General features: G+C 38.1%; 1 pseudogene; it reads left to right on the forward strand.

The window, feature by feature from the left end:
- LOC142454657 (large ribosomal subunit protein uL29-like) overlaps window positions 1-21747 on the forward strand; it is a 36952-nt pseudogene extending 15205 nt beyond the window's left edge.
- Window positions 21748-27188: the final 5441 nt, after the last annotated feature.

The following is a 27188-nucleotide window of genomic DNA, read 5'->3' on the forward strand; positions in this document are numbered from 1 at the left end:
TCATTGGCATATTTTGGATGATAAAGATGGACATTTTAATGTATTTTTAATTATGGTATACTGACATATTATGTTCTAAAATGATCATATCAATTTAAGTATTTAATATTTTTTCTTGGTTTCTCTTTACCTCTTTACCAGATACCCTTCCCTCACATGAATAATCATGGAATTATGATTAAAGAATAATAGACCAGTAAGACATAACCATAACACACAAATATGCCCCTAATAAAGATCATCAAAAACATCAATTAAATCCACAGAGTTCAAGAGAGAAACAGCTCAACAGTAATAGGAAACTTCAATATACTACTCTCAAAGATAAACCTATCATCAGAAAAGAAACTCAGTAAAGAAACAGAAGAACGAAAAAACACAGTCTACCAACTCTATCTCCTAGGTAAGTACAGAGCGCTACACCCAACAACAGCACAATCCACATTCGCATGAAATACCCTAAAATAGATCACATGTTCAGCTACAAAGCAAGATTTAACAAATCCAAAACCATGAGGCCCTACAATCCATTTAATCAGACCACAATGCTGTAACATGGGAAATTAAAAAATGGAAAGAATAGAAACACAAAAACAAAAATTTGGGGACTAAACACCATCCTACTTAAAAACAAATAATTAATAGATCAAATAAGTGATGAACTTAAGTAACTTTTTGAAACAAACAATAACAATAACAACACACAAAAGTCTTTGGAATACAGCAAAAGCCGTTATTAAAGGACAATTTATAAATATCAACGCACCCATGAAAAACAAAAGAAATCCTAAACTAACACCTTAATACAATACCTCTAGCAACTAGAACAAGTGCAGCAACATAAACTCCACTTCAACAGAAGAACATAAATCATAAAGATCAGAGCAGAAATAAATGAACTGGGGAAGGGGGCATAGAAAAATGAACAAAACAAGAAGTTTGTTTTTGAAAAATATTATTAACAGTAAAAATCCTCAAGCAAGCTTAACAAAGGAAGTGAAGATGCAACTATCTAGAATTAGCGAGGTGCCTTCCCCCTCTGTCCCTACGCGTCTCTGCTAACTGGGACTCCATATGTGCTGCCCAGGGCAGCTTCATGAGGACCGCCAGCCTTGGGAGCCAATCTTGGCTCCATTTGACTCTGCATTTGATTCTGATCTTCCTGGATAGCTCTGCACCATCTGTTCTCAGCAGCCTACAGCTCCATGAGTTAGGAGAGAACTTCAACTAGCATTGGACCTTCAATTTGAGTTGGACTGGGCTGGATTACCGTATTTATATAAATTTTTTTCTTTTATATATATGGGTGTTAGTGGTTTTATTTCTCTAGAGAACCCCGCCTAACAGAACACTTTTTAATAAGGTTGCTCTATTGATTTGTGTATGTAAATCATATGCCAATAAAACTTTAAAAAATGCAAAGCTATCACCAAGATAGACAACATTAGACCAATATCCCTTATGAACAAAGGCACAAAAATTCTCAATAAAATCCTGATGAATAGAATAGAACAATATACAAAAAATAATAATACACCATGATAAAGTAAGATTCATACCCGGACCTAAGAATGATTCAACATTAGTGAAACAATTGATGTAACCCACCACATCAACAAAACAAAAAATAAGAGCTGCATGATCATATCAATTGACACAGAAAAGGCAGTTGACATTATCCAACAGTCATTGCTAATAAAAATACTCAACAAAATAGAAGTGACATTTCTCAATGAAAGGCCAACATCTCACACAACCCACTTAAAGAGACAAATCAAAAAACCAAAGTTATCAAAAAACAACAAATGCTGGAGAGAATGTGACGTGAATGGAATCCTCATGCACTGTTTGGGGGACTGGACATATATAAACACGGTGGAAAGTAATATGATGCTACTGAACACAATGGAGAAAGGCAATTCCATACAATCCAGCAATAACTCTGCTGGACACATACCCCAAAGAAGTAAGAGACATAACACGAATAAACACAGGCATTCTCAAGTTCATGTCAGCACTGTTCACAATAGAAAAAAGTTGGAAACAATCCAAAACCCCACCAGTAGAAGATGACTTAAGAAACTTTGGTACTTACACACAACAGGATACTACGCAGTGTTGAACAAGATTGATGAAATTATGAAGCACCTCATGACATAAATGGACCTGGAGAATATTAAATGAAGTTAGTCAATCACAAAAGGATAAATGTTGCATGAAGTCATTAATATAAGGACAATAACCAAGAAAAAGACAGGCATTGAATCTTGGGCCTTCTAATCACTAATCTCCCAAATAATGTGTTAGGGAGTCAATTTAATGCTTATGATCCATTATCTTGCACTAATTTGTACATCTTATAATCCACTTCTTTAGAGGAAGCCCCACCTTAGCTGGGGTCAGATTTTTATTTAGTGGGGAGAGAGACAGGACAAAATAGTTCTTAACGTACAAAATTGTTCCATGGTTACTTCAAACTAATACACACTCCTATAAATTTTTTCAGTGAATTTCATTAGGGACTCAGGAGGAGGTGTCTGGGGGTGGAGATTCAAATCTCTCAGAAAAGGTTTCTCTTCTGTTGGTGCATAGACCAAGGAGAGCCAGCCTTCCCTTGGGGAAAATACTTATCATTACCTATAGTGTTATTATAAATTTACTGACATATAGTTCACATATCATACAATTCGGTAGTTCAGTCATATTAAAAAGAGTTGTGCAATCATCACTACAATCAATTTTAGAACATGTTCTTCTAGATATTTGTATCTTTCATTGTCTTCCATGCCATGCAGTGGGGTGGGGTGGGGGATCAATTTCTTTTTTCTTGTACTCCTTGTTAACTTCCTATTTCCCCCAACCTCCATTGCCATGGCCCTAGGGAATTATTAATCCAGTTACCATCTTTCTAGATTTACCTATTCTGGATTTCCTATGCAGAAAAATATGCAAAATACAATAACAGCAACAAACTAACAATAGTGACAAAAATAAATCAGAGAAATACATCGATCCAGAGGACAGCAGAAAATATTTAAACTGGGACAACTTTAAAATGGGTCAAAAGGGAAATCAAATGATAAGGTGTTCAATTTTAACACAAATGCATATGCAATAATCCACTTTACAACACACCCTTGTCTGATAAAAAGGTTTTCATGTCCCTGGAAAGTGCTCAGAGGGGATTCATCAGAGGCTTAAGAACCCATGTGGGGACCCGCAAACGGCTTTTATGTATCCACTCATCCATCGCCTTCTGCAGACTGGGTGTTCAGCAGTTAAGCTCTAATACCATTGTCCTTTTCTGATTTGGATTTATTATTTATAATCCTTGGATCATGCAGGCTGGTGCACTAAATTGGCACCTCAAAAGGAGAGTCTAATGTCCCATTTTTCTATTGCATGTGACCTGAGTTACTACGGGCTAGATAGAAACTAGATCAAAAGTGTATGATTTGAAGCATAATATCAGATGTATTCTCCCCTTCGGGTCTGTATATGTAGTGTTAAGATTTTTCCCAATTTCAGGTTGCCTCTCCCATTTTACCCATTAACAGATGTGTAAGCATGTTTTGACCAAGTTTCTTTTCAGCCCTCAGTGACCCTCTTAGATGTAAAATTTGATTTTTTTCTAGGTATACAACATTCCTCATAGACCACCTCAGAATTATGTGGTTTAGAAACCTTAGTAAGGGAACTGGACTTCACATTAAACACACCTCTTGCAGATTAAAAGAACTAAACTCTTCTTTTAGAGTTAAACCTGAAACACCCTAATGTGAGAAGCAGAGGGCTGTTATCCCAAGGTCATGAATTTGGAAATCGGTGGACTTTGCTTCAAATCTCGTTTTTTTGTGATCAAGCAATAACTGTAAAATTTAGCCTCCCCATACTTGCTATTTTCGTACTTTCTTTGCTTTGGGGACATGTCTTCGACCTGCAGACGTAATTTTGCTTTACTGAAAGTGGTAGTTACACACTTGAATGTCAACGTGAGTATATACGAACGTATGGGGGTGGATTTCAGACTGTCAATCAGGTCACAGCCTGATCCTGATGCTGACTCTGTATGGGTGTGGTCTTCTCATCAGGAGGGCCCTGGGAACCTCTTCCTTCCTCTGTGCTGCCACCTTCCTGCTGGCTGACCCAGATTGCTGCCAGAGCCTGACATGCATCCACCTCCATTGGATCCACAAGACTTTGCACCTTGTGATCTTCCTGCAGTCTGCGTCATTGCATGTGGCTGTGTGAGTCTGAAAATGGACTTATGGACTAGTATTGAACTTATCCACTTGACTTTGCCTGGGCTGGGATGTTTCCTCAATATACAATTACTTCTTGAAATAAGCTCCTTCTTACACATACATGAGTGTCTGTGGATTTGTTTTTCTAGTCGCCCTGGTATAAAACACTAAATACACAAGATAGCCTGTGTCTAATTTCATCGCTTTGTTAAACAATATTTAAGTTTTTAACCCATATAAGGAAACATCCCACTTAGAGTGTTCCTATATGTACATGCTTTACATTTATCAATAGTACTTTCAATTCTATACCCTTGACTGTCTGAATCATACTATTATGAGAACTATAAAATAGCTCATGTAGGTTATTTAAATTGTTCTCAATAAACTGATAGTGATGTCAGTTGGATCTTGGCTCACAGCAGAGAACACCAGAAAGATGTTTATTTACTGTGCCAAGGCATCTGAATGTGTGGAATGTAACAAACTATGGATAATCCTGAGAAGAATAGGAATCCCAGAACATTTCATTGTGTTCCTGGGGAACTTGCACAAGGATCAAGAGGCATGTGTACAAACAGAACAGGGAATGAGGCATGACTTAAAATCAGGAAAGGTACTTTGACAGGGTGGTATCCTCTCACCATATTTATTTAATCTCTATGCTGAGCAAATAATAAGAGAAGTTGAATATTATGAAGAAGAATGTGACAATAGGATTGGAGGAAAGTATATTAATAACCTGCAATATGCAGATGACACAGACTTGCTTGCTGAACATCAGGGGGACTTGAACATTTAATGATGAAGATGAAAGATTGATCGCAGTCTTTAATATGTTAGTAAGAATAAATGTTCTCACAGTTATATTAATAGGTAATTTCATGATAAATAGAGAAAAAGTTGAAGCTGTCAAGGATCTTTGTATTGTTTGGATCCACAATCAATGCTCATGCAAGATTCAGTCAAGAGATCTGTAAAGCAGATTCACCTAATGCAAAAAACAAACAAACAAACAAACGTGTTGCATTAGGTAAATCTGCTGTACAAGATCTCCTGAAAGTATTGAAAAGCAAGGATGTTACTTTGAGAAATAAGGTGCGCCTAAGCCAGGCCATGGTGTTTTCAGTTTCCTCATACGCAGGTGAAAGTTGGACACTGATTAAAGAAGCCAGGAGATGAACTGATGTGCCTGAGTTGTGGGGCTGGAGAAGAACGTTGAAAGTACATGGAGTGCCGTAAGGACAAACCGATCTGTCTCAGAAGAAGTACGGCCAGATACTCCTTGGAGGCCAGGATAGTGAGGTTTGTCTTGCATATTTCGGACATGTCCTTAGGAGAGACCTGTCCCTGGAAAAGTGGGTCAGTTTTGGTAAAGGATAAAGGCAGTGAAGACCTGGGGTTTTAAGTGACTCACTGGCTCCTAACAACAACAAAAACCAGTGATAAATATCAACAATAAATTTAAGAAGGGGTTTTGAGTTTGCGCTTACTCATCAATTTTAATCGAAGGAAAACTAGTTATTACAATGTGGCCTGGCTCAATACTTCCCCTAAGGAAGTAATCACTGAAGGTATGATTGCTACACCAAGGTGTTGTGAAGAAATCAGACGGTGCCTCAGAATAGAATCTAAGATCTTAAAGGCTTGTGTTAAAATAAGCAGCCATTTATGTGACATGTCAACTAAGACCATACAGAAGGATCACCCTTACTCCTTTATGATAAATATGATATGATATGATAGCTCCTTTATAATCGTGTTATCGAGTGATGATAAATAACTAGAGATGTAAGTGGCTTTCCCCTCAGAGTGCATTGGAAAGTAGACAACTGCAGAGAAATTTAAGTTAAAATTAACTTATTAAATATGTTAAATAACATTTAACATTTGTTTTCCCTTTTGACACATTGTTAATTTGTTATAATTTCTATTATCTTCTGTTTTCTCTTGGATTGAGATTTTTTTTCTGTGTTTTATTTTATTGTCATTGCTGGAGTCTTTTTCCCCTCAATAATTCATACAATTGAATATCTCATACAGTCAATATCATACAATTGAATAGCTCAGTCTTTCAATCATATCAAGGGGGAATTGCAAAATCACCAGCACACCTGTCTTAGCCACCCCCCCCATGGTTAAATCACCTTTAAAATGAGTTATGCACGTAGGATCATTTATAGTGCTCCCTGCCCACTCCAGCCTTCATAATGACTCCCGAAATCCCCTTTCCCCTCTAGTGCCCTTCCTCTACCCCTGAAGACCCTACAGCACTTTGCATCAGTCACAATCCTTTCACGGTCCCTCCTCCTGTGCTTCAGGGCTGGAAAGTCCACAGGAAACCACGAAAAACAAATTGCTCTCAGGTGGTAAGGATAAGATCAGATTAGGATAAAGACAAAAGTACAAATAATGCACCAGTGGGCGAAGGCCCTCAACATTCCAGAAGGCAGGGAAGAAAAACTGTCACGGAACAACTATGAGATGCTTGCACCCAGTACAAATTCAGGTCGTGTCTATAGGGCGGCTGACTGACCAAGTATTAAATTTGGTACAGCATTGTGTTAGACAGGGATCTCTAGAGAAACAAAACCAGGACACTAATAATTTTATATGTATTTATAGATAACATAAGAAATAAATAGTTAATTAATCTATGAAGGAGTACAAATGGCTCAGTGCAACTCACTTCCGTGAAACAGCTCATACACTGGCAGTCCAAGTTTTGAGGGCCGCTGGGTAGTCCTCTGTAGAGCAATTCAGGCTTTCCGGGCACAGGCAGCAAACAGCAAGCAGGTCACCAAGTCAGTCAGATGACAGGGTCCGACAGTCCCTAGCTCAAAAGATGTACCTTCCAGTAGCGTGGCAAAGCAGGTCTTGAAGGAACCTCAAGTTTCAGCAACACAGTCCACGGTTAGGTGCCCCACAGGTAGTGTAGCTTGCAAATGGAGGCTCAGAACAAGCAAGGCAGCCGCACACCCGTGGGATGATCAAAGAGTAAGAGAGCAAGAGGCGAGCCTTGCTGAGCTATTTATCTCTCCGGCCCTTCAACTAATTTCACTTGAGTGCTTTGGCCATGTTGGCACAACAAACCTACCTATCACAAGCACAATGAAGCATACAATGGCTTCCACCTGCTGGTAGGGATGTTCAGGACTCTCGCCTGTGGCTAGAGCGAATCTGCCAGGGGCTCATTTTACTAGACCATCTGCAGATGGGCTTGGGGCTCCCACTGTCCTCCACAGCCATCTACAAATTGGGTGTTCATAATTTAGCCTCGATACTTTTCTCCTCAACGTATTTGAATTTTTGTGTGATCTTTTGGTCACTCGAGCTGGTGTGCTTGGTTGTGTTTTGTTTTTTGTATGAGTGTCTGTCTATGAAACGCAGGATAGGTAATCCATAGAAACAGTTACTGGATTAATTGTTTCTTAGGGTTAGAACAGGGGACAGCTGAGGGATTATAGGCAGTTAATAATGGGTACAAGAATGAAGAAAATGTTCTAAAATTGATTCCGGAAAATGCACAACTCTTTGTAACATATCGAAACAGTTGGATTGTATGATGCATGAATTATATACCAGTAAAATTATTTTAAAGTTAATGAAATCTAGAAATGGAACCATATTTTAATTTGAATTGTTTGGCTTGGGGGGCAGTGTATGTATCCTCCCCTAATCTCATTTGCTTATGACATGGAGCTGTATGTCTATTGAGTATAGGAGATATTTGTGAATTTATTAGATGGCCTTCTCTTTTACAAATTGTGATTGTTACACAATTTCATGCAAACTTGATAAAAGAATGAAGGGGCAGAGTTTTTAACCTGTCAATTAGGTCACAGCCTGATGTTCCCTCCTTGTGGGTGTGGCCTTCTCATGAGGATTCTGGGGACTTCCTCTCTCTTGATTCTGCTATCAGAAGAGGCAGACCTCTCTCTCTCTCTCTCTCTCTCTCTCTCTCTCTCTCTCTCTCTCTCTCTCTCTCTATCTCTCTCTCTCTCTCTCTCTCTCTCTGTTACACATTCCTGTTGACAAGCCACATGGAGCCATGATGATGGCACCTGGAGCCCTGGAGATGTGTCCACTGCCATTGGATCCACAGGTCTCTCCACCCAGTAGCCTGTGATCTTCCTGCACTTGGCATCACTGCATGTGCTGAAGGAGTCTGAAGAGAATTCATGTGCTAATGCTGGACTTAAGGGCTAATGTAGAATTGACAGACTAGATCTGAACTGGGCTGGATGTTTTATGCATACATTATTACTTCTTCATATAAAGTTCTGTCTTATACATATATGAGTGTCCCTGGATTTTGTTTCTCTAGTTGACCTGGTCTAACATACAACTAAATTAGACTATGGCTTTTTTTATAATACTGAATTTGGCCAGAACTACCCACACTCAGTATATCCCATTAAGTTAAAAATTTAACATGAAAAGACTGTGGCATAAAAAGCAAACAAAATGAAAGCATTTTATTCTGGAAAAGGCCCAGCAAGCTTCTAAAACACTTTATACAAGGTATATTTTCAGAGCTGAATTTTGGTGATAAAATATCATCTCAGGTAGGTCACTGGGCACATGGTGCATTTCTTGCTATTATTTTATAGATATATTATTTAGCATTACAGCTATTTATAAGAATGATATTTCCCATATTTAAAAAAATTTAGGCCAAAGATTTTTTTCTCCTTTTTTGTAACTATAAATAAAAATTGGCTTTTAATAAATGATAGTAGTATATTTATTAATGAATTACTATTTACTGGTCAATTGTATTTCATTCATTAATATGCTTAACAGCCCATAAAACCAATTATTTAAATAATAAAAGCCTATGCAAATGAATTCATTTCAGGTCAAATTTGTTTATTAGCTATAAATGATCTAAATTATATAAATAATACAATTCAAAATATGTAATGTTTTAAATAATATATATGATACATAACAACATAAAAATATCTGATATAGAATTAAGTGAAATAATGTAACAAAACAGTATTTTTATTACGATCATATTTTGACATAAAATATAATAATTTCTATGTAGAGAAAATAAAATATCTCCAAGGAAAAGGAAACAAATTAATAATTTCTCTAAAGTATGAGAATTCAGGGGTACCTATGATTATTTGAATGTTTATAATAAGCTTGTATTTATTTATAGGAGAATAAATGTAAAATTGAAAGAATAGAAGAACAAAATATATCTTCAGAGTCAATAGAGGCTTTCTATTTTTGTTTAAATCATTTTATTGGGGTCTCATACAACTATTATTATCACAATCCATCCATCCATCCATCGTGTCAAGCACATTTGTACATTTGTTGCCTTCATCATTCTCAAAACATTTGCTTTCTACTTCAACCCTTGGTATCAACTCCTCATTTTGCCCCTCCCTCCCTGCTCCCACCTCCCTCATGAACCCTTGATAATTTATAAATTATTATCATTTTGTTATGTCTTACACCATCTGACATCACCCTTCACCTATCTGTAGATCTTTGTAATTGGTTCCCTCTTTCCACCTCACCCTCCCTGGGTCACATGATATTTTCCACCTGAATGCAGTTATTTAAAATTATGACACCCTGTCATTAAGATTTTTATTGTAATTGGTAGTAAACTTTCTTTAAAACAACCAGTCATTTCTTTTTCTATAAAATGAATTTTAATTTTATTTCAAGAATTATATGACAAATTCCTGAAATCTACTTGACAAAATAATTTACAATGTTTGGTTTTGGGGTTCCAAAACACTACCATCATACTGACTCCAACTCATTCTCCAGGCCTTGAGTAAATGCTGAGTAACGGAGCACCAAAGACAGGGAACCCTCTGACTAACGGTGCACCAAAGACAGGGAACACTCTGACTAACGGAGCACCAAAGACAGGGAACACTCTGACTAATGGAGCACCAAAGACAGGGAACACTCTGACTAACGGAGCACCAAAGACAGAGAACACTCTGACTAACGGAGCACCAAGGACAGGGAACACTCTGATTAATGGAGCACCAAGGACAGAGTGAATGCTGGCTAATGGTGACGACTCATGGAACACTAAAAACAGAGTAGAGTCACCTATGATTTTCCAAGACAGTGACTCCTGATGGGAATAGAAAGTCTCACGTGTTTCCTCCAAAACTGCAGAGCAGTTGGGGATTTGAACCCGCTGTCCCACAAGGCTCTTTTCTGGTTCAGGGAAACCGTATAAAGGGTCTCTGGGGCTATGACGTTTCATGGGAGCAGATGGTATCATCTTTCTCTTGAGAAGTGGCTGCACTCATTAACACTGAACTATTGTATGAACCCAAAGAATTTGTTTCCTTTTAACATTGATTAGAACGATTTATAGTTGTTGTGCTCCAGATTAAAAGAAAAGTATATTAAAATTTTAATTTATACATTAAAGCAAAAATAATACAGCCCATTATATTTGAGGGGATTTGATATAATGCTAATTGAAATATTTCAACAACTGATATAACAATGCAAGCACTCACTAGTCTATGACAAGAAATTTGGAAGAGAGTCGGCTGGCCAAACGACTGGAAGAGATCCATACCTACACATATACTAAATAAAGGTGATCCAACAGATTATGCAATTTAACAAACAGTAACATTAATACAACAATCAAGTGAAGTACTGATGAAGTTAATTCAAAACCTGATGTAACAGCACACCAACAGAAAGGTGCACACCACTGGACTGGGCTGGGATGTGTTTTAACTATTCAATTGCTCTTGTATATAAACCTCTTTCTTATATTCATATAAGTCTCCTTGGATTTGTTACTTTACTCTACCCAGGCTAACACACCACAGAAACCCATGGACCTGGTTCACAGGGACTAAAGGAGAGATGGTAGTGGGTTGGCTGGTCTGAAGTTTAACAGCATTATGCAGAACCTGAGCCTATGGCATAATTTAGCTCAGTGAAACTACAATTGTTGATCATTTGTGATGGGGCACATGGCCGAAAGGTAAGGTGGCCAATGGGCACCCTGGTGAGGCTAAGTGCGGTGCCCCACATGAGAGGGCCAGAACCAGATCACATGAAGAGAAGATTTTGAGTCTGTGAATTGGTGCATATTTCTTCTGACTTTATGGACTGCCTGTACTAGTTGCAGTTTGCTCATGGATGCAGACTTTCAAGGTTATAACTGGAATGAAATTTCTCCATACCAAAGAAAATGCTTGTCTCCTCAGAGCACTGGGTTGATAGAAAGGGCAGTATAGAAATTGAATACTGCAAATTGGAGGGATAAAGGCATGAAGTGGTTGGCTTACAAACTTTCATGGGTGGGGATTATGTTAAAAGGATTATGTTGTAGTATCACATAACTATAATTGTTAGGCATAGAATATTTTTGCTTGTTTACTTATACAATATTATATTTAAAAGAGGCTGGAAAATTTTGAGTTGTATACATTTTAGTTTTATCCTGTCAGGTACAAATATGATTTTACTATTGTCTTTCTTTTAAAAATTATGTATGGCTAAAGATCTGTGTAGAGGTGTCAAGTTGACAGGAAGTGGTCTATGCTAGTTACATAATTTCATGTCAACTTGAAGATATGTAAGACTGCAGGGGTGCAGTTTGCCTGTCAGGTCATAGCTCGTGGTGACTCCTTTGGGCATGACCTTCTCAAAAGGAGGGCTCTGGGAGCCCTCACTTCTCTCTCTACCTTCACCTTCCTGCTTGCAGGCCACTCTAGGACTTGCCACAACCCAGTGATGTTTCCATTTCCCTTGGATCCACAGGCTTTGCCCCAACTGGCCTGTGATACTCCTGCATTCTGCATGAGTCTGCAGAGGGACTTTAGGACTAGTGTTAGACATAGGGGCTTGTGTTTGGGCTGGGGTGGGATGTTTTCCTGATACACAATTACTTTCGATCTAAAGCTCTTTCTTACATATATGAGGGGTACTGGATTTGTTTCTCTAGTCCACCTGGCCTAGCACAGCGTCTGAATCCAAGGTTCGTCTATTTGCATCAAACGTTGGTATTGCACAACATAATTGACGGCGACAATTGAATATGTTAAAGATCTTTACTATAACTATAGTGAGTAGTAAAGGAATTGAGTAACATAGTGCATTGTGAACTGGGCTAACTGCGAGGTCTGAAATTCAAGCTCACCAGTGGCTTCACAGGACAAAAAGGAGGTTTTCTGCTCCTAGAAAGACCTATAGCCCCAGAAACCCTTGGCAGCAGTTCTTCTACTCTACCCTGTAGGGTTGCTATGAATCAGAATTGACTTGATGGCAGTGAATTCATCTTAGATATCAAAGAAAAGAAACATCGTATCAATTCAAGAGAAAGACCACAGATCAAATTCAGTGCCTTTCATGGATATTTTTCCCTACTTATTGAACAAGGATCTGCATATTTTCATTTCACTTTGAGCCTTGCAAATTATGTAGTCAGCCCTGTCTTTACATATTGAGAAGCTGCCATGTTTGGGTGGCAGATATACCATTTTTAAAAATTCTGATTTTAACTTGAAAGCTCTAATTTTACCATTGACCACAAATACTGTCAGTTGTTTTTTTTTTTAATGACAGGTTCACTTGATTCTTTTCCAAGAAAGTACCTGTCAACTATCCAATTCTGAAGAGTAACAATTTCTTTCGCATAAAAATAGCATTTCTTGAAAAGGGGCTAGATCAGTTTTGTAGGTAGCAAAAGCACTTTGTATATACTTCCCATTTTGTGGCACAGACTACTAAAAAGATTTATAGTTAATAGTTCAGATGTAATAAAATCAATACTTTTTATTGTTTTAGACATTTGTAAGGGAAATTGAGATATACACCCTACTGAGTGGCAATGAAGACTACAATGCCTTTCAATACAATTGATTATCTAAATCTTAATTCTTGGTATGACATCCACAGCTTGCTTCATCTTCTGTGAAAACAAGAACACAGTGAAATTATATTTATATATGTATATGTGAGAAAATTATTATAGAAATCATTTGGCCCACATGGAACAAGCACACCAGCCAGTGCAATCACAAGGTCTTGAAGGGATCAGGTATCAGGCATCATCAGAAAAAATAATCTTACCATAGTGAGTGAGGGGTGGGGGGCAGTGCAGAGTAGAGACCCAAAGCCCATTTGTAGGCCACTGAACATCCCCTTACAGAAGGGTCTCAGGGAGGAGATGAGCCAGTCCGGGTGCCATGTAGCAACGATGAAAAATACAACTTTCCTCTAGTTCTAAATGTTTTCTATCCTCCCTCCCCCAACCACTATCATGATCCGAATTCTGCCTTGCAAGGATGTACAGTGGTACAGATAGGAACTGGAAATACAGGGAATTCAGGGTAGATGATCCCTTCAGGACCAGTGGTGTGAGTGGCAATACTGAGAGTGTGGAAGGAGAGTGGGTTGGAAAGGGGACCCGATTACAAAGATCTACATGTGACCTCCTCCCTGGGAGACAGACAACAGAAAAGTGGATGAAGGAAGACATCGGACAGGGCAAGATATGACAAAATAATAATTTATAAATTATCAAGGGCTCATGAGGGAGGGGGAAGCAGGGAGGGAAGGGAAAAATGAGGAGCTGATGCCAGGGGCTTAAGTGGAGAGCAAATGTTTTGAGAATGATGAGGGCAATGAATGTTCAAATGTGCCTTGCACAATTGATGTATGCATGGATTGTAATAAGAGTTGTATGAGCCCCTAATAAAACAATTTAAAAAAAAGAAATCATTTTGACCTCATGGACCTCTTAAAAGAGTCTCCAGAAATTCATAGACCCCATTTTGAGAATCATTGTGATAGTTAAACCAATGTAATGGAGAAAAGAAAATAGTATACTTTCTTTTAAATATAGTTACTATTTAGAAAAATAAAATATAAGCTTTATTATTATTTAATATATAAATGAATACTCATTTTTGCATGACTAATCCTTATGTTCGTCTACAGTAGGCAAAATAGCCTAAGAATAGTAAAATTTCCTCAACCCCAAGACCTTGACAGAGATGCCTTTATTCTTTTGTTCTTTTACATAATTTTTAAAAACATTTTATTAGGGGCTCATACAACTCTTATCACAATCCATACATAGATCAATTGTATAAAGCATATCTGTACATTCTTTGCCCTAATCATTTTCAAAGCATTTGCTCTCCACTTAAGCCCTTATCAAGTGGATCTTCTGATAACAATTTGCAATTTATTTAGACTACTTCCCTCTGCTTCATATAGTCCACTATGCTTGGAAATATAGAGAGTCAGGGAAGGGGGAAGCCTCCATGAGGCTGTGAGAGCCACAGTGCTCAGGCGCAGCAGTGACTGAGACCTGGCTCCGGATCGGGTGGTGCTTGTTCTGTTGTGCACAGAGTCACTATGAGTCAGAACCGACCCAATGGGGCCTTAACAACAGCAACAATTGCCATGACAACTTTCAAATAACTTTCCTATCTTTTTACAAAGAAACAAGGGACTGAAAAATAATAAACTGCAGCAAACAAAAATAAAATGACAGAGCTAGCATTTCTGTTCCTGAACTAAGCTACCACCAATCAAATTATGAGGGAAAACTCAATGACAAACGAACCAGAAATGACCACAAGTCACTCAGATGTGTTCAAAAGTTTCAAAAAGACTGAGTATAAGGTTCAGTGTATAACACCCTACCAGGGGGATGAATAATGGAAAAGTGGTGAGAGGCAACAGAGGATGATGTAAGCTATGGAAACAATAATGTATAACTTATCAAGCGTTCGTGAAGGAGGGAGGCGGCGGAGGGAGGAGGAAGGAATGCGGAGCTGATATCAGGTGGTCAAGTGGGAAGAGAATGCTTTGAAAATGATGATGGCGGCATATGTATAAATGTGCTTGACACACTGGAAGAATGTATGCATTGTGATGAGATGTAAGAGCCCCCAATAAAAGTATAACTTAAAATACTATCAGTAATTGTAAGTTATATCTATATATGTATCTATCTTAGACTTGTGCCTATAAAATATATGATATATGTATGTATTACATAATGTATTTATAGTATCTTATATATCTATCTCTACCATCTATCAATCTATGTATCTTTTATAACTTGAGACTTCAACGATAATGTTACCTGTATATATATGCATTAGTGATTATTCATGTGTGTAGGCATGCACATGTTAGGGCCCATAGAGTCAGTTCCAACCCATAAAAGCCCTATGGGCTACAGAACAGAGTGCTGCCCAGCTCTGCACCATCCTTGTGATTTTCCCCACACTTGAACATGTTGTTGCAGTCACTGTATCAATGTGTCTGCTCAAGGGCCTTCCTCTTTGTCATGGCACCTCTACTTTACCAAGCATATTGTCCTTCTCCAGGAACTGGTCTCTGATTATTTGTAATTATGAAAATAAAAAGAAATACAATTACATGAATTAAAAAACTAAAGATATGGGTCAATGAGGAGAGCGTTTGGGGAACTGCAGAGTCTTGTTTTGCACAAATGAGGTTCACAAATAAAAAATGGAGCAAAAATTACCAAATGATAACTTAAAAATTGGCACAATAATAATATTAGACAAAATAGAATTTAAGGTAAAATATCAATAGGGGTAGTGACCAAAAAACATGAAAAACCAAATTTCCATATAGAATATATAATAATCATAAATATATCACTGAAAACAATCCTATTATATGAAGAAATAAATTAGTATTAAGGAGAAACTGGCACATCCACAAAGTAGGAATTACAAGATAGACTAAAATTACTAAAGACATAGGACCAATGGCCATTAGTATTTGCAAACAAGTTTTAATAGATTTGGCAATATATATTAAATTAGACAGTCATTTTTGTCTATCCTACATTATAAATGATGGATATCTTGTCAAACATTTTAAAAAACTATAATAACTGAAAAAGGACCAGTTAAAAATACAAAGCTATTAAAAAGGAGACCTAAGCTGTTGCCATATTTTTAAGTGATGAACAAAATAAGACATAAAACAAAGTAAGGTATGTGTAGTATGTGAATACAGAAAACACACCTGCATATATTTATCAATGAAATATTTATTTCAATGTTTTATAAAGCATGTACTAACTAAACTCCTGAACATAATTATCTTTGAGAAATGGTGAAGGGAAATGTTTGCATTTTAATTTACACCTATATGTATTTCTTGAAATTTTCTAAGACAAGAAGTTACCTATATATTAGTGGTATCATACAAAAACCAAGAGAGAGTCTGTAGCTAAGTCTCTAGGTAATGTCAGGCTACTATGACCAAAACAGATAGTAGTCTTTGAGTTGACAAGAATGTGGGGAACTGTGGAAGGATAAATGTGCATAATAGAAATGTGTTAGTACTGACATAATCTAAATTATTTTGGAAAATGGTTGTATATAAATCTGTATTAAATAAAACTCATTTCCAGGGTGGAGGGAAGGTGAGGGAGAAAGGGGAAACAGATTACAAAGATGTACATATAACCTCCTCCCTGGGGGACGGACAGCAGAGAAGTGGGTGAACGGAGATATCCGATGGTGTAAGATATGACAAAATAATAATAATTTATAAATCAATCAAGAGTTCAAGGGGGAGGGGTGAGGCAGGAGGGAGGGGGGACATGAGGAACTGATACCAAGGGCTCAAGTAGAAGGCAAATGTTTTGAGAATGATGATGGCAACAAATGTACAAATGTGCTTGACACAAGAGAAATATGTATAGATTGTGATGAGTTGTACAAGCCCCTAATAAAGTGATTTTAAAAAATTGAGAATTGACTCAGAAAAGACCAAGATTTTAATTTTATTTATTTTAAAATCATTTTATTGGGGACTATTGGTAAGGTAGAATTTGGATCATGATAGTAGGTGGGGGGGGGACATTAAAGAAGTAGAAGAAAGTTGTATGTTTCATTAGTCCTATACTGCACCCTGACTGGCTCAACTCTTCCCCATGACCCTTCTGTAAGGAGATGTCCAGTTGCCTACAGATGGGCTTTGGTTCCCTGCTCTGAACTCCCCCTCATTCACAGTGACGTGATTTTTTTTGTTCTTTGATGCTTAATAACTTGATTCTGTTGACACCTCGTGATCACACAGGCTGGTGTACTTCTTCCATGTGGTCCTTTTTGCTTCTCAGCTAGATGGTCACTTATTTATCCTCAAGCCTTTAAGACCCAAGATGCTATATCTTTTGAAAGCCGGGCACCATCAGTTTTCTTCACCACATTTGCTTATGTACCTGCTTTGTCTTAAACGATCATGTTGGGAAGGTGAGTTTCATGGACTGCCAGGTTAATAGAACAAAGGGTTCTTGCATTGAGGAAGTACTTGAGTAGAGGTCCAATGTCCATATGGTACATTAATATCAAACCTATAAATATATGCACATAGATCTATTTCCTCATATTCATACATGAATATATTTACATATATACATACCTGTATAAATGTCCTTTGCCTCCTAGGTCTTTCCTCTATTCCCTTTTACTTTCCTCTTAAGACCAAGATTTTAAAACAGAGATGTGTAGTTATTAAATATGAGTATGTTGCATCCTAATTGTGCTGTAAGAGATGAGTAGGGAAGGATTCTGCTGAAGAATAAGCTGCCTTGGGTGTCAAAATTATATAAATTCAACGAAATCAGGATTGATTCATTTTCTCTTCATAATAAATTTTCCTATAGCAACAAGTTCTCATTGGTTCAAAAGCCCTTAAACATTATAAAAAGTAAAAAACTGGAACTCAATGAGACTGCTTTTTTTTTTCTAAGTCTCACAAGTTTGTTTGTTTTTACCTCTACCGGATGAAGCCATAGTATTTTATTCTATCCCTCACTGGAGTAGAAATACTTGAGCTTTTCTTCTCTGATAAATGTTCAGTTGACACAACTTTCTGCTTTCACAGATTTCACTGCATTATCCTTAGCAATAACTTTGTAAGAGTTTGAATGATTTCTATTATTGTTAAGGCTCCAGGGTTTCAGTTCTGACTCTGGACAATCATACATACAAAAGAAGTAGGCGCTTCCTGGTCTACTTCATTCTCTTGATATGTCATGTCATGTCATGTCATGTCATGCTATGTTATGTTGTGGTGATGTGATGTGATGTTGTTATGTGATGTGATGTGTTTTGTGTTGTGTTGTGATGTGGTGTGGTGTGGTGATAGGGTGGGGGGTGTGGTGTGGTGTGGTGATGTGATGTTATGTTATGTGATGTGATGTGTTGTATTGTGTTGTGATGTGTTGTAATGTGATGCTGTGTTGTGTTGTGACATGACGTGACGTGGTGATGTGATGTTGTGATGTGATGTGATGTGTTGTGCTGTGCTGTGATGTGTTGTGTTGTGTTGTGTTGTGATGTGATGTGATGTTATGTTACGTTATGTTATTATGTTATGTGATATGATGTGTTGTATTGTGTTGTGATGTGATGTTATATGATGCTGTGTTGTGTTGTGACGTGACGTGGCGTGACGTGGTGATGTGATGTGATGTGTTGTGCTGTGCCGTGTTGTGTTGTGTTGTGTTGTGATGTGATGTGTTGTGGTGTGTTGTGTTGTGATGTGATGTTATTATGTTATGTTACGTTATGTTATTATGTTATGTGATGTGATGTGCTGTATTGTGTTGTGATGTGATGTTGTGTTGTGTTGTGACATGATGTGACGTGACGTGGTGATGTGATGTTGTGATGTGTTGTGTTGTGACGTGACATGACGTGACATGACGTGGTGATGTGATGTTGTGATCTGATGTGATGTGATGTGTTGCGTTGTGATGCGATGCGATGCGATGCGATGTGATAGTCTCCTGACTGTTGTTAGGCTTGAGCTCCCTGTTGTAGGCATAGGGCCAGTAGTCTTGTGAGGGTCTTCTTCTTCGACGGACCCTCTCCATTACGAAGCGTGCTGTCTTGTTTATGCAGACATAATTATCAACGGTGGTATTTTCAAGGAGCTCGCTCTAATATTAATAGCAAAAGACTGTTCTAAGTTCAAGATATTCTTGAAACACATCCCCTGTGTGAACCATGACATGGAAATAGTCATCAGGAGACCAGCTACAAACCATGACCAAGAGAACAGGAAACTGCAACATTACTGACAGGATGTAGTTGGCTTCAGTCCACTATTGTCTAATTTAAAATACACCTAGCTGGCAGCCAAGAGTTAGCCAATTAATCAGTCATTATTTGAACAAAATAACTTTTTAGAATTGCTTATATTTGTACTTGAGGACTATCTGGAGAAGTATCATAAGGAACAGAAACATGTCTTTAATCTTGGATCAGAAGTGTGAAAAGAAATTATTTGCCTTTGAAAACCTATAAAGGGTGGAAAGATTAATGAAAATTAGGCCAGGAAAAAATATAGTGAGTCCAAATTCAAGATGTCAGCAGGATGATGCTCTCCCTAAGGACTGATCTTCCTTTATCTCCTCCAGCTTCTGGCATTCTTTGGTTTCGATATCTCTCTAGATGTTGTCTTCCCCCACTGTGTGTAGGCCTGTACCTAGCCCTCATTTTCATAAAATTTCATTTCACATTCAGAAGGAAATAGGAGTAGGGCTAAGTGATAATATCTTCAAAGAAAGACTTTTTCTACATAAGTTCACTTTCACAGATGAGAACTCAATATAGCTTTTGAGGAAAACAATTCCATCCAGAAGAACTCTCAGAAAATGGATGGATGGATGGATAGATGGGTGAATGAATGCAAGAATGTTGATACAATCTCATATGTTTTAGAAATTACTTATTAAAAAGTTAAAAGGAAGCCTTATTATGAATAATAATGTACATTTTAAGAGTTTCTTGGAAAATAATATCCCCAAAAGAAATACAGCATAATATAAAATACTAAGGTATGAGACAAGAAGAAGAAAACAACTAAATGGATCAAAGAAAATAATTGATTTAAATATAAGGGAAAGTAATAGTGAGGTACTGTATTAAATAAAAGAAACCACGTCAGTAGTGAACCCAGACTCATTTCTTGTTGATTTAAATTTATTTAAACTAGCTGAGCATGAGAGCTTCTGATTCAGTAACACAGATCAAGCAAGATTTGCACATAATGAGACTAGTGCTGACAGCCCAAGATGATGGCTGAATATGACAGAAATGTGAAAAAGAAAACTGATCACATTTTTTTACATCTCCAAATGCTGAAATGGCTGGCTGTAAAGATCACATTTTTTCACATCCCCAAATGCTGAAATGGCTGGCTGTTCCCTTCGCAGCAAGATGTTTAGATTGTCAGAGCATTTATTTCACATGTGGAAACATTACCCTATCTTCTCAGTCTGCATTACACCAGGGAAAATCTCTCTCATGTACAGCCAATTCTTCTTTTTTTTTTTACTCTCAAGGCAATGAGCCTTAATTATTCCCTGTAGATTAACTCTCCTAGAACAAATACCATGCAATAGTGTGTGACAACGTGAGCCCAAAGCTGGAAGGAGTTAAGGCGAAGCTGGCCTAATCCCAAAGCAAGAGAAAAAGCCTTTGGCTCTGAGACCCTAGACTTTATCCAACTCATTACTTAGATCTTAGAAAACATCAGAGATGCACGAGAGCTACGCAGCACATGTGGGTGAAATATTTATAACATCGTGTTGTTTTGAAACTGTCAGAGAAAAAAGCACATATGCACTGGTATAGGCAAACAAAGCACGTACATGTGAAAAAAAAGAATTGGAGGGAACATAGCAAACTGCGAACAGAATGGATTAGTTTGATTTTTGAAATGTTTCCTTTTCCTGACTTACCCCATTTCTGTGATGGTATTATAGTAACTATTAATTTTAATATATAAACAGAGTTTAGATCTTAGATCACTCAGATTAGTTATTATTCATGAAAAATAGCAGTGTGTAACTTGAATTTTTCCCCAAAGCCTCACATTTAAAGATAGACGATTAAGTCAGTTAGGCAGTAAGATTGTAAAGGATTTAAGGAACGGTAGATAAAACTTATGAGAACATTTTTCTGATCACAAGGAGAGTATCTCTCCTCACCAATGCACTCCCTAACACATCTTGAGTCTGAATCTGTTGTTCATACCCTCTTTAAAAATATCAATAGAGCTCTTTCTCTTGGCCTGGGACCAGGCGCGGCGGGGTTCTAAAGCTCAGCCAGTCAAGGCAAAGATTAAGGCCTGGACCATCAAGGCAAGAAGAAGGTACAGCTGCTCAAACAGCTGGATGATCTGCAGGTGCAATTGTCGCGGCTGCACGTTGCCAAAGTGACCGGCGGCACAGCGTCCAAGCTCTGCGAAATCTGAGTTGCCCACAAATCCATTGCTCAAGTTGTCACCGTCATCAACCAGACTCCGAAGGAAAACCTCAGGAAGTTCTACAAGGGTAAGAAGGTGAAGACGCTGGATCTGTGGCCCCAGAAGCCGCCGGCTCAACAATAAACAGGAGAGTCTGAAGGCCAGGAAGCAGCAGCAGAAGCAGCAGCTATATCCATTGTGCAAGGACGCAGTCAAGGCCTGAGCCAGGCTGCAACAAAACAAACTGGATGGACAAAAAATCCATAGAGTTATTATGGTTCTTTTGTTTGTGTTTTCTCTCTGAACCTAGCCATGCTAGATAAACTGATCATTTCTATCCATACGGAGGCATTCGGGAGAAGAATACCCATAAAATAATAAAAAACAATGTAATAAATTAATGAACTGCACAGTTTGATTAGAGAGTAAAATCATATAGCAGTTTCTTTCCAAAGAAAAACTATAAACTTCTATAGATAAGAACAAAGATGCGATTGGGGCAATAATGCCCATCACCCCCAGATGCATATCAACGTTCATCTCAGTTACTTTACTTAATGGCATTCATGCTTGCTGATTTTGAAGCATATTAAACATTATAGTTTCCTTATATAAAATGACTGGGAAAAAATAATAAAAATTGTAATAGGAGGAACTATGATTATTGAGAGCATCACACTGGATTTAGTACATAGGTTTTTGAAAGTCATTCAGATAATAACCGATTTATGATAGGAGATCTTCTAAATGTAATGGCTCAAATGATATTACAGTTACTTAATGTGAAAAGGATTTGGAGAAAGGTAAGATACCATTTGAAACGTAAGGGAAGATTAAATATAAAGCCTCCTTTCACACGGGAAAGAGAAGAAAACAAAAAATGGAAGTGAAAAACTTGGGCAAAAGTACAGTTGTCCCTGTTATTAATTCCAGGCATCTGGATGCAGAGGGATGGTGCTTACACAATTTTGGATGATGAGGAGGAGGGTGAGTGATTTTGTGTTTGTTAAATTTTGAAAATCATTTTATTGTGCTTTAGGTGAAAGTTCATACAGCACATTAATTCACACACACTAATTGTTCAGTGGCATTCGTTTCAAACAGAGATTAAGCATAAAAATAATTGTTTGGCTAGTCAAGCTAAATTTTCAGTGTTGAGGACTTTCTAGAAAGATTTCTTGTAGGATGTTTGAACTGAGCGACTGGCAGTTGCTGGGGAGAAGTTGATCAAATATTCCACTTTGGAAGCAATTGCTTTATTAGAATTTAAAACAGAAACAGAGAATGGAAGCCTTCATAAAATAAACAAAGATTAAGGACAGAGGATCAAGAAATCATGCTTAGAAACTACCCATGGTTGGGAGACTGAAAGAAGAGATAGCAATGTTGAAAAGATAGAACATGAAGAATTGGAACAAAGCTAGATCAGTGGAGGGAAAAAAGGAGGCGTTGTCAGTGAAGAGGCTCGAGTTGTCAAGGAAATCAGATGTCACTGAGATGTCAAGAAAAAGAGGGCTGAGGAGCATTTTTCAAATCTGATTATAGGGCCTTGCAGTGCCATTTGGAAAGACGGGCTCCAAATCAGCGGTCGATGCAGAATGTGGTCAGAAACCAAGTTTGGGCAGCCAAGAGGTCAATCCAGTTAAGCCAATAGCTACAAAGTGCAGCAGACTTAGTAAGAGGTTGTTGATGATCCCTTACCACTCCTCCTCTGGACACAGAGATGAGGTTTATAAATGTAAACACTGAAAGATGTAAACAGCAAAGGAAGATTGATGGTCCCGACGAGAGGAAGGTAAGTATGACCATAAGTTTTTAGAAAGGGAAGACCGTGGAGGTCGATACCAAGAACCCAGTCAGAATGGTGAGGCTCAGAGAAGAAGCAGAATAGAGCTACAGAGACCAAGGTAGGTAAGAGGATTTGGAAAAAGGATTTTTACACACACACACACACACACGAGAGAGAGAGAGAGAGAGAGAGAGAGAGAGAGAGAGAGAGAGAGAGAGAGAGAGAGAGAGAGAGAGAGAGAGAGAGAGAGAGAAAGCACGAGCCCTGCTGGCATAGTGGTTGTGCATATGGGCTACTAACCACAAAGTCAGCAGTTCAAAACCACCAACCACTCTAAGGGAGAAACACTAGGCATTTTAGTCCCATAAAGAGTTACAAGTCTTAATTGTACAAAACTCTTCTTAATATAATTGAACTATTGAATTATATGATATGTAGATTATAGGACAATAAAATTGTTTAAAAGGAATAAAAAGTCTGTTTCAGAGCATGAAGGGAGAAAAGTGCCAGAACCAGCCATGCTGCCTGGTGGGTTTTTCACTCTCCTGGGTATCTGAATAAAATCTCTACATAGATTCCCCCCTACTCATCCAAAAGGAGTTTCAGTCCTGTAAAACCAGAGGGGTGTTTCTACACTGGCCTATAGAGTTGCTATGAATCAGAATCAACCCAATGGTAATGAGTTTGTTTATATATATCTCAATGTGTGTGTGAGGGGGTGTCCCCAAAGGAACAAAATTATGCTGGGCAGAGAGGAGCTTTCATCGTATGCATTTTCCCTGCGGGGTGAGCATCCAGCAACTTGCTCTGAGTTAGTGCACCCAGTGGCATCACCTGGGAAGGTTCTCTCTGGTTACTGAATTTTTCGGTAAAAGCAGTTTCACTCGAACCTCATTTTTTGTGATGGCCGATTTAAGAGAACAGTGTGCAGCTTTGGAATTGTGTCACATGCTTGGGAAAAAGTACTGCAAAAACTGTTGTGATGTTGAGCACAGCTTACAAGGACAACATTATAGGAAAAACTCATGCGTGTGAGTGATTTTCTTGTTTCCTAAAAGGTGAAATTTCAATTGATGACAAAACTCATTTTGATCGTCCCATCAACTTTCTGAACAGAAGAAAATGCCGACTCATAGTGTATTTGAAGCTCATTCCACCAGGTCACACTGTTAATCAAGCTTTCTATTTAGAGTTTCTGAAAAGATTGCGTGACAGTGTGCAACAAAAAAGGCTTGATTTGTGGCAGACACTGGACTGGTTTTGCCACCACGACAATGCACCTGCTCATGCAGCCTTCTCAGTGCACACGTTTTTGGCAAAAAGCAGCACACATCTCTAGCCCCACACACCTTACTCACCTGATCTTGCCTATAACACTTATTTTTGTTTCCACAACTGAAGAGAAACAAGAAAGGACAGCAAATTGATGAAGTAGAAGAGGTAAAGGAAAAACTGAGGGAGGTGCTGTGAGCCATCCAAACAGGTGAGTTTGAAAAATGCTTCCAAGAATGGAATTACAGATTTGACAAGCGTATTAAGTGTAATGAAGAGCATTTTGAAGGTGATAAGGTTGTTGGTAGAAAAATTTAAATACATAGCGTTAAAAAAATTTCCAATTTTTTTGATACCCCCTTGTGTGCGTGTGTGTGTGTACTATACTGACTGTTCAGAAACTTGCTTCACTTAATGGTACAAAGAAGGTAGATTGGGAGGTGATTATTACAAAGGCACAGGTTTGTGACAAACCTAGTTACTAGGTCCTAGTATGCTCAGTGTAAGGTACAAAATTTGGTGTAACTGGTGTAGATGTGCATCAGAAAGCGACAGCCATTAAGAGATTCCAGGGAAACAGTGGGAATCACTTTTGTTGCCACCTGAATAATAGCTTTTCTGGGACCTAAGTCACCTCATATGACCCCCAAAGAGAATCTCCTAGTTCCTCATCTGGTGCCCTTCCCCCTCCACTGAGTCCACCTAATGTGAATACTGACCAGAATGGAGTACAATTGAATCTGGGCACAGCTGGTTGGATGTGAGGGCATTTCCCATAATACAAACTTCTCCCTGCCAGTGTGTCCCCTTCCATTATAAATTGAAAAACTAGTTAAGCACTTGACTAACAAGTACAAAAAGGAAATCAATGTAATTCTGAGTTCAAAAAAAAACATAAACAACTCAAATGACCATATTAAAGTTGTCTGAAAATGTGTTCTTCCTTAAATCTTTTAAAATAGTCCATAAATTATTGATGATAATTATTTTTCAGGCCAAAACAGTGCTTCTAATTCTAAAACACGAAAGGTAAACTATTTAATTATTGTTACTATTTTGTGAATACCTCCAATATTACTGGAAGTTGCAGGGTTTCTAGATAATCCAGGGCTTTTTCAGATGTATGAACACAGGTAGGCAACAACATTTTACCACATACTTACTTAGGTGCCAGCAGCTCTAGTAGGGTAGTTGGTTGTGCGCTGCACTGCTAACTGCCAATTGAGCAGTTCAACATCAGCCGCTCTGACAGAGGACGATGAGACTTTCTACTCTATTAGCGTCACAATCTCGGAAACTCACAACTCTGCTATTAGTTGGGATCGACCCAATCGCTGTGAATTTGAGTTTGCTTACTCAGGTGGCAGGAACCATTCTATGCATCAGTGATAGTAGTGAGGGAAAAAAGAAACAATACCTAATTACACAAATGAATCTATAAGCCACAGTGTGGAAAGAAAAGTATTAGTACTCTTTAAGAGTGTCACACACACACACAAACACACACACACACCCATATCTTAACATGGACTGGATAATGGTGAACTTTCGCTGGAGTTTTAAAAAAGTGACATTTAAATGAACATCAAAGCAATGATAAGTATCTAATAAATGGAGGAAGTCGGTGGGAAACTCCTTTCAAATCAAGAAGAAGAGACCATATGGCCCCAGGGGCCCTATAAAACCTACTTCCAAATTTAAAAAAGTGCTAGTACATTGACCCCAGTTTATGGTGACTCCATGTAGGTCAGAGTATAAATATGTTTCCTGGGTCTTCAGTTGGCTGGTTTTTCAAAGGCCTTTCTTTGGAGGAAACTTTGCGTGCTCTTGAAACTCAAACCTTTTGGTTAGAAATCGAGAGGGTCGAGATTTCCTTTTAAGGGAGGTGTCAGATCCCTTACTCCCTGAAAGCCTTATAAAGGAGAATTGTTTCCTTAAGGACTTTAAACCCTTTGTTTCCTTGAGGTCTTCATTTCTAATAAAGCAAACAGACATCCTTCAAGATGGTAAGCCCAGGAAAACTCTCCAACAGGACAAAGAAAACAGGGAGCTAGCTACCCCGGGTTTGGAAAACAGGATGTGAGATTATCAATAGAAATGCCTGCGTGAAGCAAAGTGGCCAACGTCCTTAACTACTCTCCCAAAGGTTAGGAGTTTGAAGGTTCCCAGGAGCTCCTTTGAAGGCCAGGTAATCTACTTAGAAAAACTGGTCATTAACAATCCCTATGGAGAACAGGTCTCTAACACACTTGTCATCGCAGCCCATGCCATGAGTTGAAATAGAATATTTCTAGATAGTCAGTAAAGGGATATGTCAAATCACTGATCTTAAACATCTATCTAGCTATCTATCATCATCTAATTCTAAGTATATATATATATATATTCTAAAATAAGGAATCTGAGGCAGAAGGCATTATAATAACGTAACTTTTTTTCCAGGTTTTTGAGAGCAGACTTGGGAGCTTGACAAGAAATAAAGAACCAAAGATGTATCCTTGGCCTTTTCATGCCAGACAACTTCTGGCACAGGGAATACACCATCTTATCCTCTCCTGGAGACAGTGCTGGAGAATGACATTTTGACAGTGCATTGCATTTAT

This window comes from Tenrec ecaudatus, chromosome 8 (assembly GCF_050624435.1).
Source record: "Tenrec ecaudatus isolate mTenEca1 chromosome 8, mTenEca1.hap1, whole genome shotgun sequence".
NCBI classification, from domain to species: Eukaryota; Metazoa; Chordata; class Mammalia; order Afrosoricida; family Tenrecidae; genus Tenrec; species Tenrec ecaudatus.